Source organism: Aythya ferina (assembly GCF_964211825.1).
Source record: "Aythya ferina genome assembly, chromosome: 7".
Classification (NCBI taxonomy): Eukaryota; Metazoa; Chordata; class Aves; order Anseriformes; family Anatidae; genus Aythya; species Aythya ferina.
This window is the reverse complement of record NC_140302.1, coordinates 9,178,660-9,191,929: the sequence shown is the minus strand read 5'-3', so window position 1 is coordinate 9,191,929 and position 13,270 is coordinate 9,178,660. Positions and strand designations below refer to the sequence as shown.

The 13,270-nt window shown below is 41.7% G+C and overlaps 1 long non-coding RNA gene across 1 annotated transcript in view; it reads right to left on the bottom strand.

Annotated features, from left to right (window-relative positions):
- The window catches only part of LOC311439514, a 131,729-nt gene that overhangs the window by 22,991 nt on the left and 95,468 nt on the right, over positions 1–13,270 (bottom strand). The window lies entirely within an intron of this gene.

Genomic DNA, 13,270 nt, shown 5'->3' with positions numbered 1-13,270 from the left:
CTAACCCTAACACTTACCCTTACCATTACCCGTACACTTACTCTTACCCTTACCCTATATCTTAACCCTATCCTTACCCTGACCCTTACATTAACCCTAAACCGTACCCTAAACCTTACACTTACTCTTAACCTTAACCTTACCCTTAACCTTAACCTACTACTTACCCTTACCTTTCCCTAACCCTAACCCTAAAATTAACCCTAACCATTACCCTAACAGTTACCCTAACCCTAACCCTTACTCTAACCCTTACACTGACCCGTAGCCCTACACTTACCCGTACCCTGACACTTACCCTAACCCTTACCCTGACCATAGCCCATACCCTAACACATACTTGTACCCTTAACCATACTGTTACCCTTACCCTTACTCTATCCGTTACCCTTATGCTTACCATTAACATAAACCTTACTCTTAACCTTACCCTTACCATAAGCCATAGAAAAACACTTACATGTTCACTTACGCTTACACTTACCCTAGCAATTACTCGTACAATTACCCTTAACCTTACCATTAACCTACCCCTAAACCTTACCCTTATCCTAACATTTACCCTTATACTAAACCTTACCCTTTCTGCTACACTTATCCTTTGCCTAATTCTAAACCTTACCCTAACCCTCACCTTACCTAAATCTAACCATAACCCTAACCCTCACCCTTACCCTTACCATTATACTTACTTTTACCTTTAACCTAAACCTTACCCAGCCCTTACACCCTTACATTAACCCTAACCCTTACCCTAAACCTTACACTTATTCTTAACCTTAACCTTAGCTATAACCTAATGCTTACCCTTACCTTTCCCTAAACCTAACACTAAAATTAACCCTAACCATTACCCTTACACATACCCTTACCCTTACCCTTCCCATAGCTCATACCCTAACACATACTTCTACCCTTAACCTTACTGTTACTCTTACCTTTACTCTATCAGTTACCCTTACGCTTACCATTAACATAAACCTTACTCTTAACCTTACCCTTAACATAAGCCATAGAAAAACACTTACATGTTCACTTACGCTTACACTTACCCTAGCAATTATTCGTACAATTACCCTTACCCTTACACTTCCCCTTACCAAACCATTACCCTTACCCTTAACCTAACCCTTAACCTTACTCTTATCCTAACACTTACCCTTACCGTAACCCTTACCCTTTCTGCTACACTTTCCCTTAGCCTAAATCTAAACCTTACACGTACCCTTACCGTAACCCTCACCCTTACCATTATCCATACCCTTATTCTTAACCTTACCCTAACCCTTAGCTTTACACTTAAGGTTACCATTAACTTACCCTTACCCTAACACTTATCCTGAACCTAACCCTTACCCTTACCTAAACCCTTACCCTGATCCTTACATTAACCCTAACCCTTCCCTAAACCTTACACTTACTCTTAACCTTAACCTTACCCTTACCCTTAACCTAATACTTACGCTTTCTTATCCGTCACCCTAACCCTGAAATTAACCCTAACCATTACCCTAACACTTACCCTTACCCTAACCCTAATCCTAACTCTAAACATTAACCTGACTTGTACACTTACCTTATCATTACACTTACCCTAACACTTACCCTTACCATAGCCCATAACCTAACTCATACTTCTACCCTTAAACTTACCGTTACACTTACCCTTACTCTACCCGTTACCCTTATGCTTACCCTTAACATAAACCTTACCCTTAACCTTACCCTTACCATAAGCCATACAGCAACACTTACAAGTACACTTAAGCTTACATTTACCCTTGCAATTACTCCTAAAATTACACTTACCCTTACCCTTACCCTTAGCCTTACCCTTACCCTTACCCTTAGCCTTACCCATAACATTACGGTTACCCTTAATCTAACCCTAAACCTTACCCTTATCCTAACCCTTACCCTTTTTGCTACACTTGCACTTAGCCTAAATCTAAACCTTACACTTACACTTACCCTTACCCTCAATCTTACCATTACCCATGCCCTTTCTCTTACCCTTATCCTAACCCTTATCCTTACACTTACTGTTACCTTTAACATTACCCTTACCCTAACACTTACCCTAACACTTACCCTTACCCTATCACTTCCACTTATCCTTATCCATACCTTTATCCTTACCCTAAACCTTACCCTTAACCTAACCCTAATCCTAAACCTTACCTGAACCCTTATCCTGACGCTTACATTAACCCGAACACTTACCCTAAAACTTAAACTTACTCCTATCCTTAACCTTACCCTTAACCTAATACTAACCCTTACATTTCCCTCACCCTAACCCTAAAATTAACCCTAATCATTACCCTAACAATTACCCTAAACCTAACCCTAACCCTTACCCTGACCCGTACCCTTACCACAGAATCACACAGAATCACAGAATTTTCTAGGTTGGAAGAGACCTCAAGGTCATCGAGTCCAACCTCCAACCTAACGCTGACAGCCCTCCACTAAACCATATCCCTAACCTTATCCTTATCCTTACCAAACCATTACTCTTACCCTTAACCTAACCCTCAACCTTACCCTTATCCTAACACTTACACTTATTGTAACCCTTACCCTTTCTGCTACACCTACCCTTAGCCTAAATCTAAACCTTACACTTACCCTTAGCCTAAACCTCACCCTTACCATTACCCATACCCTTACTCTTACCCTTACCCTAACCCTTACCCTTACACTTACCGTTACCATTAACCTTACCCTTACCCTAACACTTACCCTTACCCTATCCCTTACACTTATCCTTATCCATACAACTTATCCTTAAACTAACACTTAACCTTAACCTAACCCTAAACCTTACTCCAGCCCTTACCCTGACCCTTACATTAACCCTTACCCTTACCCTAAACCTTAGACTTGCTCTTAACCTTAACCTTAGCTGTAACCTAATACTTACCCTTACGTTTCCCTCACCCTAAGCCTAAAATTAACCCTAACCATTACCCTAACAGTTACCCTAACCCTAACCCTTACTCAAACCCTTGCAACGACCCATACCCTTACACATACCCTTACTCTTACCCTTACCCTAACCCTTACCCTTACACTTCCCGTTACCATTAAGCTTACCCTTACCCTAACACTTACCCTTACCCTATCCCTTACACTTATCCTTATCCATACAACTTATCCTTAAACTAACACTTAACCTTAACCTAACCCTAAATCTTACCCCAACCCTTACGCTGACCCTTACATTAACCCCAACCCTTGCCCTAAACCTTACACTTACTCTTAACCTTAAGCTTACCCTTAAGCTTAACCTAATACTTTCCCTTTCTTATCCGTCACCCTAACCCTAAAATTAACCCTAACCATTACTCTAACACGTACCCTTACACTAAACCTAACCCTAAACCTTACTCTATCCCTTACCCTGACCCGTACCTTACCCTTACCCTTACCCTTACACTTACCCTAAACCTTACACTTATCATATAACATACCCTAACACACTACCATACACTTACCCTACCATACCCTAACACACCTAACATACACTTACCCTAGCAATTACTCGTACAATTACCCTTACCCTTAACCTTACCCTTACCCTTACCCTTGCCCTTACCCATACCATTACCCTTACCCTTAACGTAACCCTAAACCATACACTTCTCCTAACACTTACCCTTACCGTAACCCTTACCCTTTCTGCTACACTTACCCTTAGCCTAAATCTAAACCTTACCCTTACCGTTACCCTAACCCTAACACTTACCCTTACCATTACCCGTACACTTACTCTTACCCTTACCCTATATCTTAACCCTATCCTTACCCTGACCCTTACATTAACCCTAAACCGTACCCTAAACCTTACACTTACTCTTAACCTTAACCTTACCCTTAACCTTAACCTACTACTTACCCTTACCTTTCCCTCACCCTAACCCTAAAATTAACCCTAACCATTACCCTAACAGTTACCCTAACCCTAACCCTTACTCTAACCCTTACACTGACCCGTAGCCCTACACTTACCCGTACCCTGACACTTACCCTAACCCTTACCCTGACCATAGCCCATACCCTAACACATACTTGTACCCTTAACCATACTGTTACCCTTACCCTTACTCTATCCGTTACCCTTATGCTTACCATTAACATAAACCTTACTCTTAACCTTACCCTTACCATAAGCCATAGAAAAACACTTACATGTTCACTTACGCTTACACTTACCCTAACAATTACTCGTACAATTACCCTTACCCTTACCGTAAGCCTAAACCTTAACCTTATCCTAACGCTTACCCTTACCGTAACCCTTACCCTATCTGCTACACTTACCTTTAGGCTAAATCTAAACCTCACAATTAACCTCTTCCTTTACCCTCAAACTTACCATTACTCATACCCTTACTCTTACCCTTCCCCTAACACTTATCCTTACACTTACTGTTACATTTAACATTACCCTTACCCTAACCCTTACCCTTAACCTTACCCTAACCCTAAACCTTACTCCAGCCCTTACCCTGCCCCTTAGGGGAAGTGTAAGCGTAAGTGTACATGTATGTGTTGTTGTATGGCTTATGGTAAGGGTAAGGTTTATGTTAATGGTAAGCGTAACGGATAAAGCTAAGGGTAACGGTAAAGGTAACGTTAAGGGTACAAATATGTGTTAGGGTATTCCTTATGGTAAGGGTAAGGGATAGGGTTAGTATAAGGGTAAGTGTAAGTTTAAGGGTACGGGTCACGCTAAGGGCTAGAGTTAGGGTTAGGGTAAGGGTAAGTGTTAGGGTAATGGTTAGGGTTAATTTTAGGGTTAGGGTGACGGATAAGAAAGGGAAAGTATTAGGGTAAGGTTAAGAGTAAGTGTAAGGTTTAGGATACGGTTTAGGGTTAATGTAAGGGTCAGGGTAATGGCTGGGGTAAGGTTTAGGGTAAGTCTAAGAGTAAGTATACGGGTAATGGTAAGGGTAAGTTTTAGAATAAGGGTAAAGGTAAGGTTTAGATTTAGGCTAAGGGCAACGGATAGAGTAAGGGTAAGTGTAAGGGTAACGGTAAGGTTAAGGGTACAAGTATGTGTTAGGGTATGTTATATGGTAAGTGTAAGGTTTGGGGTAAGTGTAAGGTTTGGGGTAAGTGTAAGTATAAGGGTAAGTGTAAGGGTAAGAGTAATGGTAAGGGTTACAATAAGGGTAAGGGTGATTAAGGAGGTATTGGGGAGGCATTGGGGCGGCAAGGACAATCCCCAGACATGGACTGTATATCTCGAAACAAGACACTGAAACTCATGATAAGGAAGTGGCAGACGGACAGAGAAACAAACGTAAGGACTGTAAATCTCAAAACTGGACATTGGAATTCATTATAAAGATACAACAAACGGAAGAATTGGCAACAACCAGCTCTCGCAATTAAGAAACATGCCAATTCAGCAGATTCCTGACCAAAGGTGAAAAGTACACTGTGAGGAAGACTCGGGGTCTTCCTCCCAAAGACCCCTGCCCACGTCCCAAAGACCCCTGCCCACAATTCTTGGAAGGCTCTACGCAGGCGCAAGGTGCCAAAAGGCTAATTAGCATGAGAAGCGAGGGAAGGCGGGGATAGGTAATGCATATGTATAGGTGCTTGTAGAACATTGATAGATTGATTGTATAAATTCAAGACTGCTTTCCGCTTTAGGTATGCACGATAGGTGGAGAGATCCCCCGTGCATCCAGCGCTGCAATAAAGAATATACCACTTAAAGGAATTTCGGCTTCGATCTTTGAATTAATCTGGCACCCCAGACGGGACGACCTCTCTGCCGGACCGCAGGACCCGCTGGGGACAGGACTCCCTAGGGTACCCCCGGGATTTCCCGGAGGGACTCCTCGACTCACTGGATCACTGCGGAGGCAGACAAGGACCCCATCATTGTAAGTGAGTATATTCTTTATTCTGGTTTGGTTTTCTGGTAGACCGGTCATCTGGGACTGTCCAGTAAGTCGGAAGGTGACTTCTGCAGGACAGTATTTGGTATTTACTTTGTGGTTAGTACCACAAGTATATCTGGGGACCTTGGGGTCCATCTGTATCTGGAACTGTCTGTAAGTCAGAAGGTGATCTTCTGCGAGGCAGTGTTTGGTATATACTTTGTGGTAAGCACCATAAGTATATTTGGGGACCTTAAGGAAAGAGCTCGCTTTAAGGTCCATCTGGAATTGTGTTGTCTATTTCGGTTTTCTGACTCATGGAGTATGGTATTTAACTTTGGTTATTGTTACTGCGATTTTGGCTATTTTCCTGGTGGTAATAGTAGGTTCCTGGCATTGTTGTAAGAAAGATATCGTTACGGTGTTACACAGTTCGGTTTTCTGACTTATCGCATGTGGAATTTGACTCTGACTATTGTTATTGTGATTTTGGCAATATTGCTGGTAATAGTAGTTTTGTGACATCTCTACTGAAAGATAATGCGTGCCCATGTTTTTGTGAGTGATACGTTTTGTGATACGCTTTTGCAAGTAACATGTGTATTCTGAAAGTGTAAACTGGAAAATGGGGGGGCAAACAAGCAGTGAAATTTTAAAGAAAAGTGTGTTAGGATGTGTTTTAAGTCACTGGAAGGATATTGGAGGATCTGCCGGTGGAAGTGTGAACAGGAAAACATTGATAAAATATCGTAATCAGTGGTGGCCGCTTTATAAGCTGGAATGTGGAGAAAAGTGGCCCCTAAATGGAACTTTAAACTATAATATTTTGCTACAGTTAATGTTGTTTCTTGAGAAGCAGAACAGGATGAAATGTTGTATACTGATGTTTCAGCATCTTGGTGGGAAAAGGTACGGAATTAAGTTGGCCCCTGACTGAGCCTTTGATGATGGCATTAGAGAAGTACAGGCTGGAGAAAGATAAAGGAAGTGTTAAAAGGGTTGTTGAAAGTGTTAAAGGTGTTTGAAGTTGAATGAGCAGGGAAAGAGGATGTAGGAATGTTAATAGTTCTGCCTCTGCCCGAGGCAGAGATCTTAAAATCACGGGTGTTAGCCCTGTAGGGCAAAGGGACCATGATGGGTCCGAGAGAGTTGTCACAGAAACAGAAAAGCAGTTAACTCTTAAAACAACCTGAGTTCATGTGCGAGCTCAGATTGCCGATGGGACCGCTCAGGGAACTGTGGACAATTGCATTCCCCTGACCGACCCCCGCTAAGACCCGAATCATCCTGAAAATTATGAACGGTTATACTAAAAGTAAAATACTAAAAAGTAAATACTAAAACCTGGATGAATTGGGAATTGAGAATATGCTTCCATCAAGGTCTAAAAGAAACCCCTATGGAATTTTTAGACCAACTCTGAAATGTAATGAAAATAAATAAATAAATAAATAAAACAAAACGGTTTGGACCTGGCTTCGGAGGACAAATTGACTAGCCTTTTCCTAGGGTAATCAACCCCTGATTTCAACAGGAATAATGGGGACCTGGGGAACCTACCCTAGCGGATCCTCCACTGGTTATAATGAAGCTAGGGGAGGAATGGAAGTGAAATTTCTTATTGATATGGGGCAACGTATTCAGTTCTAAATCAAGCATTAATGCCTTCACAGAATTATTATGTTAGGGTAAAAGGTGTGTCGTGGTTTAACCCGGCCGGCAGCTAAACACCACGCAGCTGTTCGCTCACCCTCCCCCTCCCTCTCTGGGACGGGGGAGAGAAATGGAAAGTGAAGCCCGTGAGCTGAGATAAAGACAGTTTAATAAGACAAAATAATAATAATAATAATAATAATAATAATAATACAATGATGATAATAGTACCACTACTAATAATATGTACAAACAAGTGATGCACAATGCAATTGCTCACCACCTGCTGACCGATGCCCAGCTGAACCCCGAGCAGTCCGGCCCCCTCCCCCGGCTAGCCACCCCTATATATTGTTTAGCATGACGTCAGATGGTATGGAATACCCCTTTGGCTAGTTTGGGTCACCTGTCCTGGGTCTGTCCCCTCCCAGCTCTTACTGCACCCCCAGCCTGCCTGTTGGCAGGACAGGGCAAAAGGCTGAGATGTCCTTGGCTTGGTATAAGCACTGCTCTGCAACAATTAAAACATCGGGGTGTTATCAGCACTCTTCTCATCCTAAGCCAAAACACAGCATTCCACCAGCTACTAGGAAGAAAATTAACTCTGTTCTAACTGGAACCAGGACAAGGTGTAACCGAAAAGGCTTATTTTTGTGAACCTTTGAAGTACAAGTTAGGGAAACAATGGGGCATACACAGATTTTTATATATGCCTAGCTCCTCATGGGCACTCTTAGGTAGAGATTTATTAGAGCAAGTAGGAGCAGAAATTGTCTTTGAAAAAGGGAAAATGGAATTAAGTATAGGAGAAGAACAACTAACAAATGTGTTAAGCTTGGCACTAATACAAACTGACCCTAAAAGTGAAATACCTTTAGAGATCACAGATCAAGTATGTCCAGGAGTTTGGGCTACTGAAACCCCTGAAAGAGCTAAAAATGTGACCTTAATAATTATTAAATTAAAGCCAGGACAGAAACCCGTTAAGGTTAAGTAATATCCTTTGAGGATAGAAGATAGGAAAGGAATTAAAGAGATAATTAATAAATTTTTACAGTATGGATTATTGATTGAATGCGAATCAGAATACAATACACCCATATTGCCAATTAAAAAGGCAGATGAAAAAGCTATAGGCTAGTTCAGGATTTGAGGGCCATAAATAAAATCACTGAGGATATACATCCAGTAGTGGCAAACCCTTATACTTTGCTGACTAAATTAAAGAATAGTCAAGTCTGGTTTACCGTACTGGATTTAAAAGACGCCTTCTTCTGCCTAGGCTTAGCCACAGAAAGCCAAAACCTATTTGCCTTTGAATGGGAAAATCCCGATTCAGGCAGAAAGACGCAGCTTACGTAGACATTACTACCTCAAGGATTCAAGAATAGCCCCACTATTTTTGGAAACCAATTAGCAAGGGAACTCGAAACATGGATGCCTCCGGACACTGAAGGTGCTTTGTTACAATATGTAGATGATCTCTTAATAGCTACTGAGACTAAAGGGAGTTGTATTCAATGGACTATAAGTCGTCTTAATTTTCTGGGTTTAAATGGATATCAAGTCTCTTGACAGAAAGTCCAGCTGGCTCAACAAAGTGTGACCTATCTGGGATTTGAAATTTCGGAAGGACAACGAGAACTAGGAACTGAACATAAGGAAGTCATTTGCCGGACTCCAGAACCTCAAATGGTAAAGGAGCTACAAACCTTTTTAGGAATGACAGGTTGGTGTCGCCTTTGGATTTATAATTATGGACTATTGGTAAAGCCTCTATGTGAATTGATAAAGATTAACCAGTCAAAGTTAGTCTGGACTGGAGAAGCACAAAAAGTCTTTAAACAACTTAAACAAGAATTGATGATTTTGAAATATCAAGCAATATTGGTAGAACAGGACAACGTGGAAATTGTGATAACTAATATTGTGAATCTAGCCTCTTTTCTTAGTGATGCTCCGGCACAGCCTGTGATTCACGATTGTTTAGAAACTATAGAGACTGTGTATTCCAGCCGACCAGACCTTAAGGAGGAGCCCATGGAAGATGCGGAAGAAACTTGGTTCACGGATGGGAGCAGTTTTGTTATGCAAAGACAACGTAAAGCTGGATATGCTATAACAACTACTCAGCAGGTAATCGAGTCTAAGCCTTTACCCCCTGGAACATCAGCTCAAAAGGCAGAGATAGTTGCTCTCACGAGAGCATTGGAACTGGCAGCGGGAAAAAGGGTAAATATTTGGACAGATTCTAAATATACATTCGGCGTGGTACATGCTCATGGAGCAATTTGGAAAGAACATGGATTGCTGACCGCTCAGTGAAAACACAAAGTATGCTGAAGAAATTTTAAAATTGTTAGAGGCTGTAAAACAACCAGAAAAGGTAGCTATCATGCATTGTCAGGGACACCAAAAGGGGAACACCGATTTTGAAATTGGAAATCGATTGGCAGAGGCTAAGCAGGCAGCTGAAATAACTGAGGTGAAGGCATTGTCTTTGATACCAGACGGTAAAATCCAAACTATATCCAAATTATACAAAAGAAGACTTAAAATTAATTGAAGATTTGAAAGGTAAAATGAAACCAGATGGATGAGTATATTTAAAAGATAACCACATAGTAATACCCTCTAGTTTGACATGGCCCATAGTTCTTACAGAACACAATAAAACGCATTGGGGAGCTGGCACACTGCATAAGAGCCTGAGTCAGACATTAGTGGGACGATATGATAAAACAAGTAACTCAACAATGTAGCATTTGCTTACACAATAACCCCAATACCAAGAATAGAATAAAATTTGGAATAATCGGTAAAGGAAATTATTCGGGGCAACAGTGGCAAATTGATTTTTCAGAACTCCCTAGAAAAGGGGGATATCATTATTACTGGTTCTGACTGACACGTTTTCAGGAAGGCCTGAAGCCTTTCCCTGTCGAACAAACAAAGCAAGAGAAGTGGTTAAAGTCTTGTTAAATGAAATAATACCATGCTTTGGGATTCCAGTAGCAATGTCTTCTGATAGAGTTTCACATTTTTGTGCACAAGTGGTAGAACAGATAAGTAAGATTCTAAAGATAGATTGGCAACTGCATACTCCTTATAGACCACAGGCAAGTGGACAGGTAGAAAAAATGAACCATTTAATTAAATAATAAATAGCTAAAATTGGATAAGAAGCTAATTTGTCATGGCCTCAATCCCTCCCTTTAGCATTACTTGGAATTAGAGTTAAACCTAGAATAAAAGGGAATTTGAGTCCCTTCAAAATCTTATATGGAAGGCCATAGCAATTTCTATTTAGTGGAGAGGACCTAACGCAGTTAGGATCAGAATATTTATATGCTTATATAACTGAACTTCAGAAACAATTAAATAAAGTACATACATTTGTTTTAGGGACCAGGGCTAGAGGGTTGGATCAACCAATCCACCCCTTTAAGCTCGGGAATTATATATATATATAAAGACTTTTTCAGGACAACCCCTACAGGAAAAATGGAAGGAAAGTGGATGGGACCATACCAAGTATTACTGACAACACACACCGCCATTAAGATTAAGAAGCAAGCAGCTTGGATCCACAATTCAAGGGTGAAGAAGGTCCCGGCGAGGATATAGACCACCACTCCAATTGGACCAACAAAATTACGGTTTTCCAGATCCTAATGATTGCAGGGGTGCGGTTCTCGGATTCGGGGTGGGCAACTTGGGATGAGAACTTACACCTGACCTTAATACAAACAATTTCTCAAGTAACTAATAAGACGAACTGTTGGGTATGCACCCATCTGCCACAGCATGGGAATAAGGGTGTATCGTTAATCGGGATTCCCTTGCCTGCAAACTTATCTTGGACTAATTTGTGGGAAAACACATCTTGGGGTTGAAAATATTAAGAAGTTTTGGAACTAGAAGTGAGTAGCTTCATGCCGTTAGAATCCTATTATGTATGTGTACAAAGGTGTAACCCGCCTAAGGGTATAGGAAAACAGCATTGTATAAATACGGATACTACTTATGTGGGAAATCAGACATCTTGTAATTGAACAATGGATATTAGTACGACTAGCGGCTGGGCAAATTCAACCAGCTGGACGGTTCCAGAAGGAAAAGGGTGGTATTGGCTATGCAATGATACAGCCCGTAAGGTCTTGCCTGAGAATTGGAAGGGAACTTGCACTCTTGGAGCAGTAGTCCCCAATATGACAGTACATGATGTAGTGCCTCGAGGTTACTTGAGAAATCATATCCGGAGAATCAGATGAAAAATTAACAATACATTGGTAGAGAGACACACCGCTTTTCATAGTTTTGTGTGATGGTTTATCACATGGTTAGGAGTGAGTGAATTGGAAAAGGCAATAGTTAATATTTCTGCAATTATAGAGAAGTTAGAAAACAAAATTCTGTATGCTATAAAGGCTCAACAAGAAGAGATATCTAGTTTATCACAGGTAGTATTACAAAATCGGATGACCCCAGACTTGTTACTGGCCACTCAAGGGGGAGTCTGTACAGTAATAAACACAAGTTGTTGTATATATGTAGATCAGAGTGGAAGGATCTCTACCGACCTGGAAGAAATATGGAAGCAGACAAGGATCCTACATGAGATCAGTAAAGATGATCTTTCATGGAGTTTTAGTGAAATATGGAATAAGTTAACCTCCTGGTTGCCCAATTTCCAATGGTTGAAACAAGTATTCATTGATTCATTGCTCTAATCGTATTAGTAGTGTTAGGAATATTTGTGTGCATGTTGTTTAGATGCCTGCTTTGTTGTGTTACTGTAAATAATGAAAGTATCTGATGCAAAAGAATTTGCATGGGAAAAGAAAAGGGGGGATTGATTAAGGAGGTATTGGGGAGGTATTGGGGAGGCAAGGACAATCCCCAGACATGGACTGTATATCTCGAAACAAGACACTGGAACTCATGATAAGGAAGCGGCAGACGGACAGAGAAACGAATGTAAGGACTATAAATCTCGAAACTGGACATTGGAATTCATTATAAAGATACAACAAACGGGAGAATTAGCAACAACCAGCTCTTGCAATTAAGAAACATGCCAATTCAGCAGATTCCTGACCAAAGGTGAAAAGTACACTGTGAGGAAGACTCGGGGTCTTCCTCCCAAAGACCCCTGCCCACGTCCCAAAGACCCCTGCCCACAATTCTTGGAAGGCTCTACGCAGGCGCAAGGTGCCAAAAGACTAATTAGCATGAGAAGCGAGGGAAGGCGGGGATAGGTAATGCATATGTATAGGTGCTTGTAGAATATTGATAGATTGATTGTATAAATTCAAGACTGCTTTCTGCTTTGAGTATGCACGATAGGTGGAGAGATCCCCCGTGCATCCAGCGCTGCAATAAAGAATATACCACTTAAAGGAATTTCGGCTTCGATCTTTGAATCAAAGCCCCCCAAAACACAGGCCCCTACAGTGTACAGGCAGCTCCCAGCCACCCCCAGATGCTGGCCCCAAAGTTGTACAAACAGCTCCCACCCCCCCCCCAGACGCAGGCCCCAAGCCCCGCCCCCAAACACAGGCCCCTACAACCAGCACCCAACCCCCTACCCCCGATGCCAGCCCCAAAGGTGTAGAAGCAGCTCCAAACCTCCTCCCTCAACCCAGGCTCCAACAGTGTACAAGCAGCTCCCAACCAACCCTCCCCTTCCCCCTCCCACCCACCCCCAACCGCCC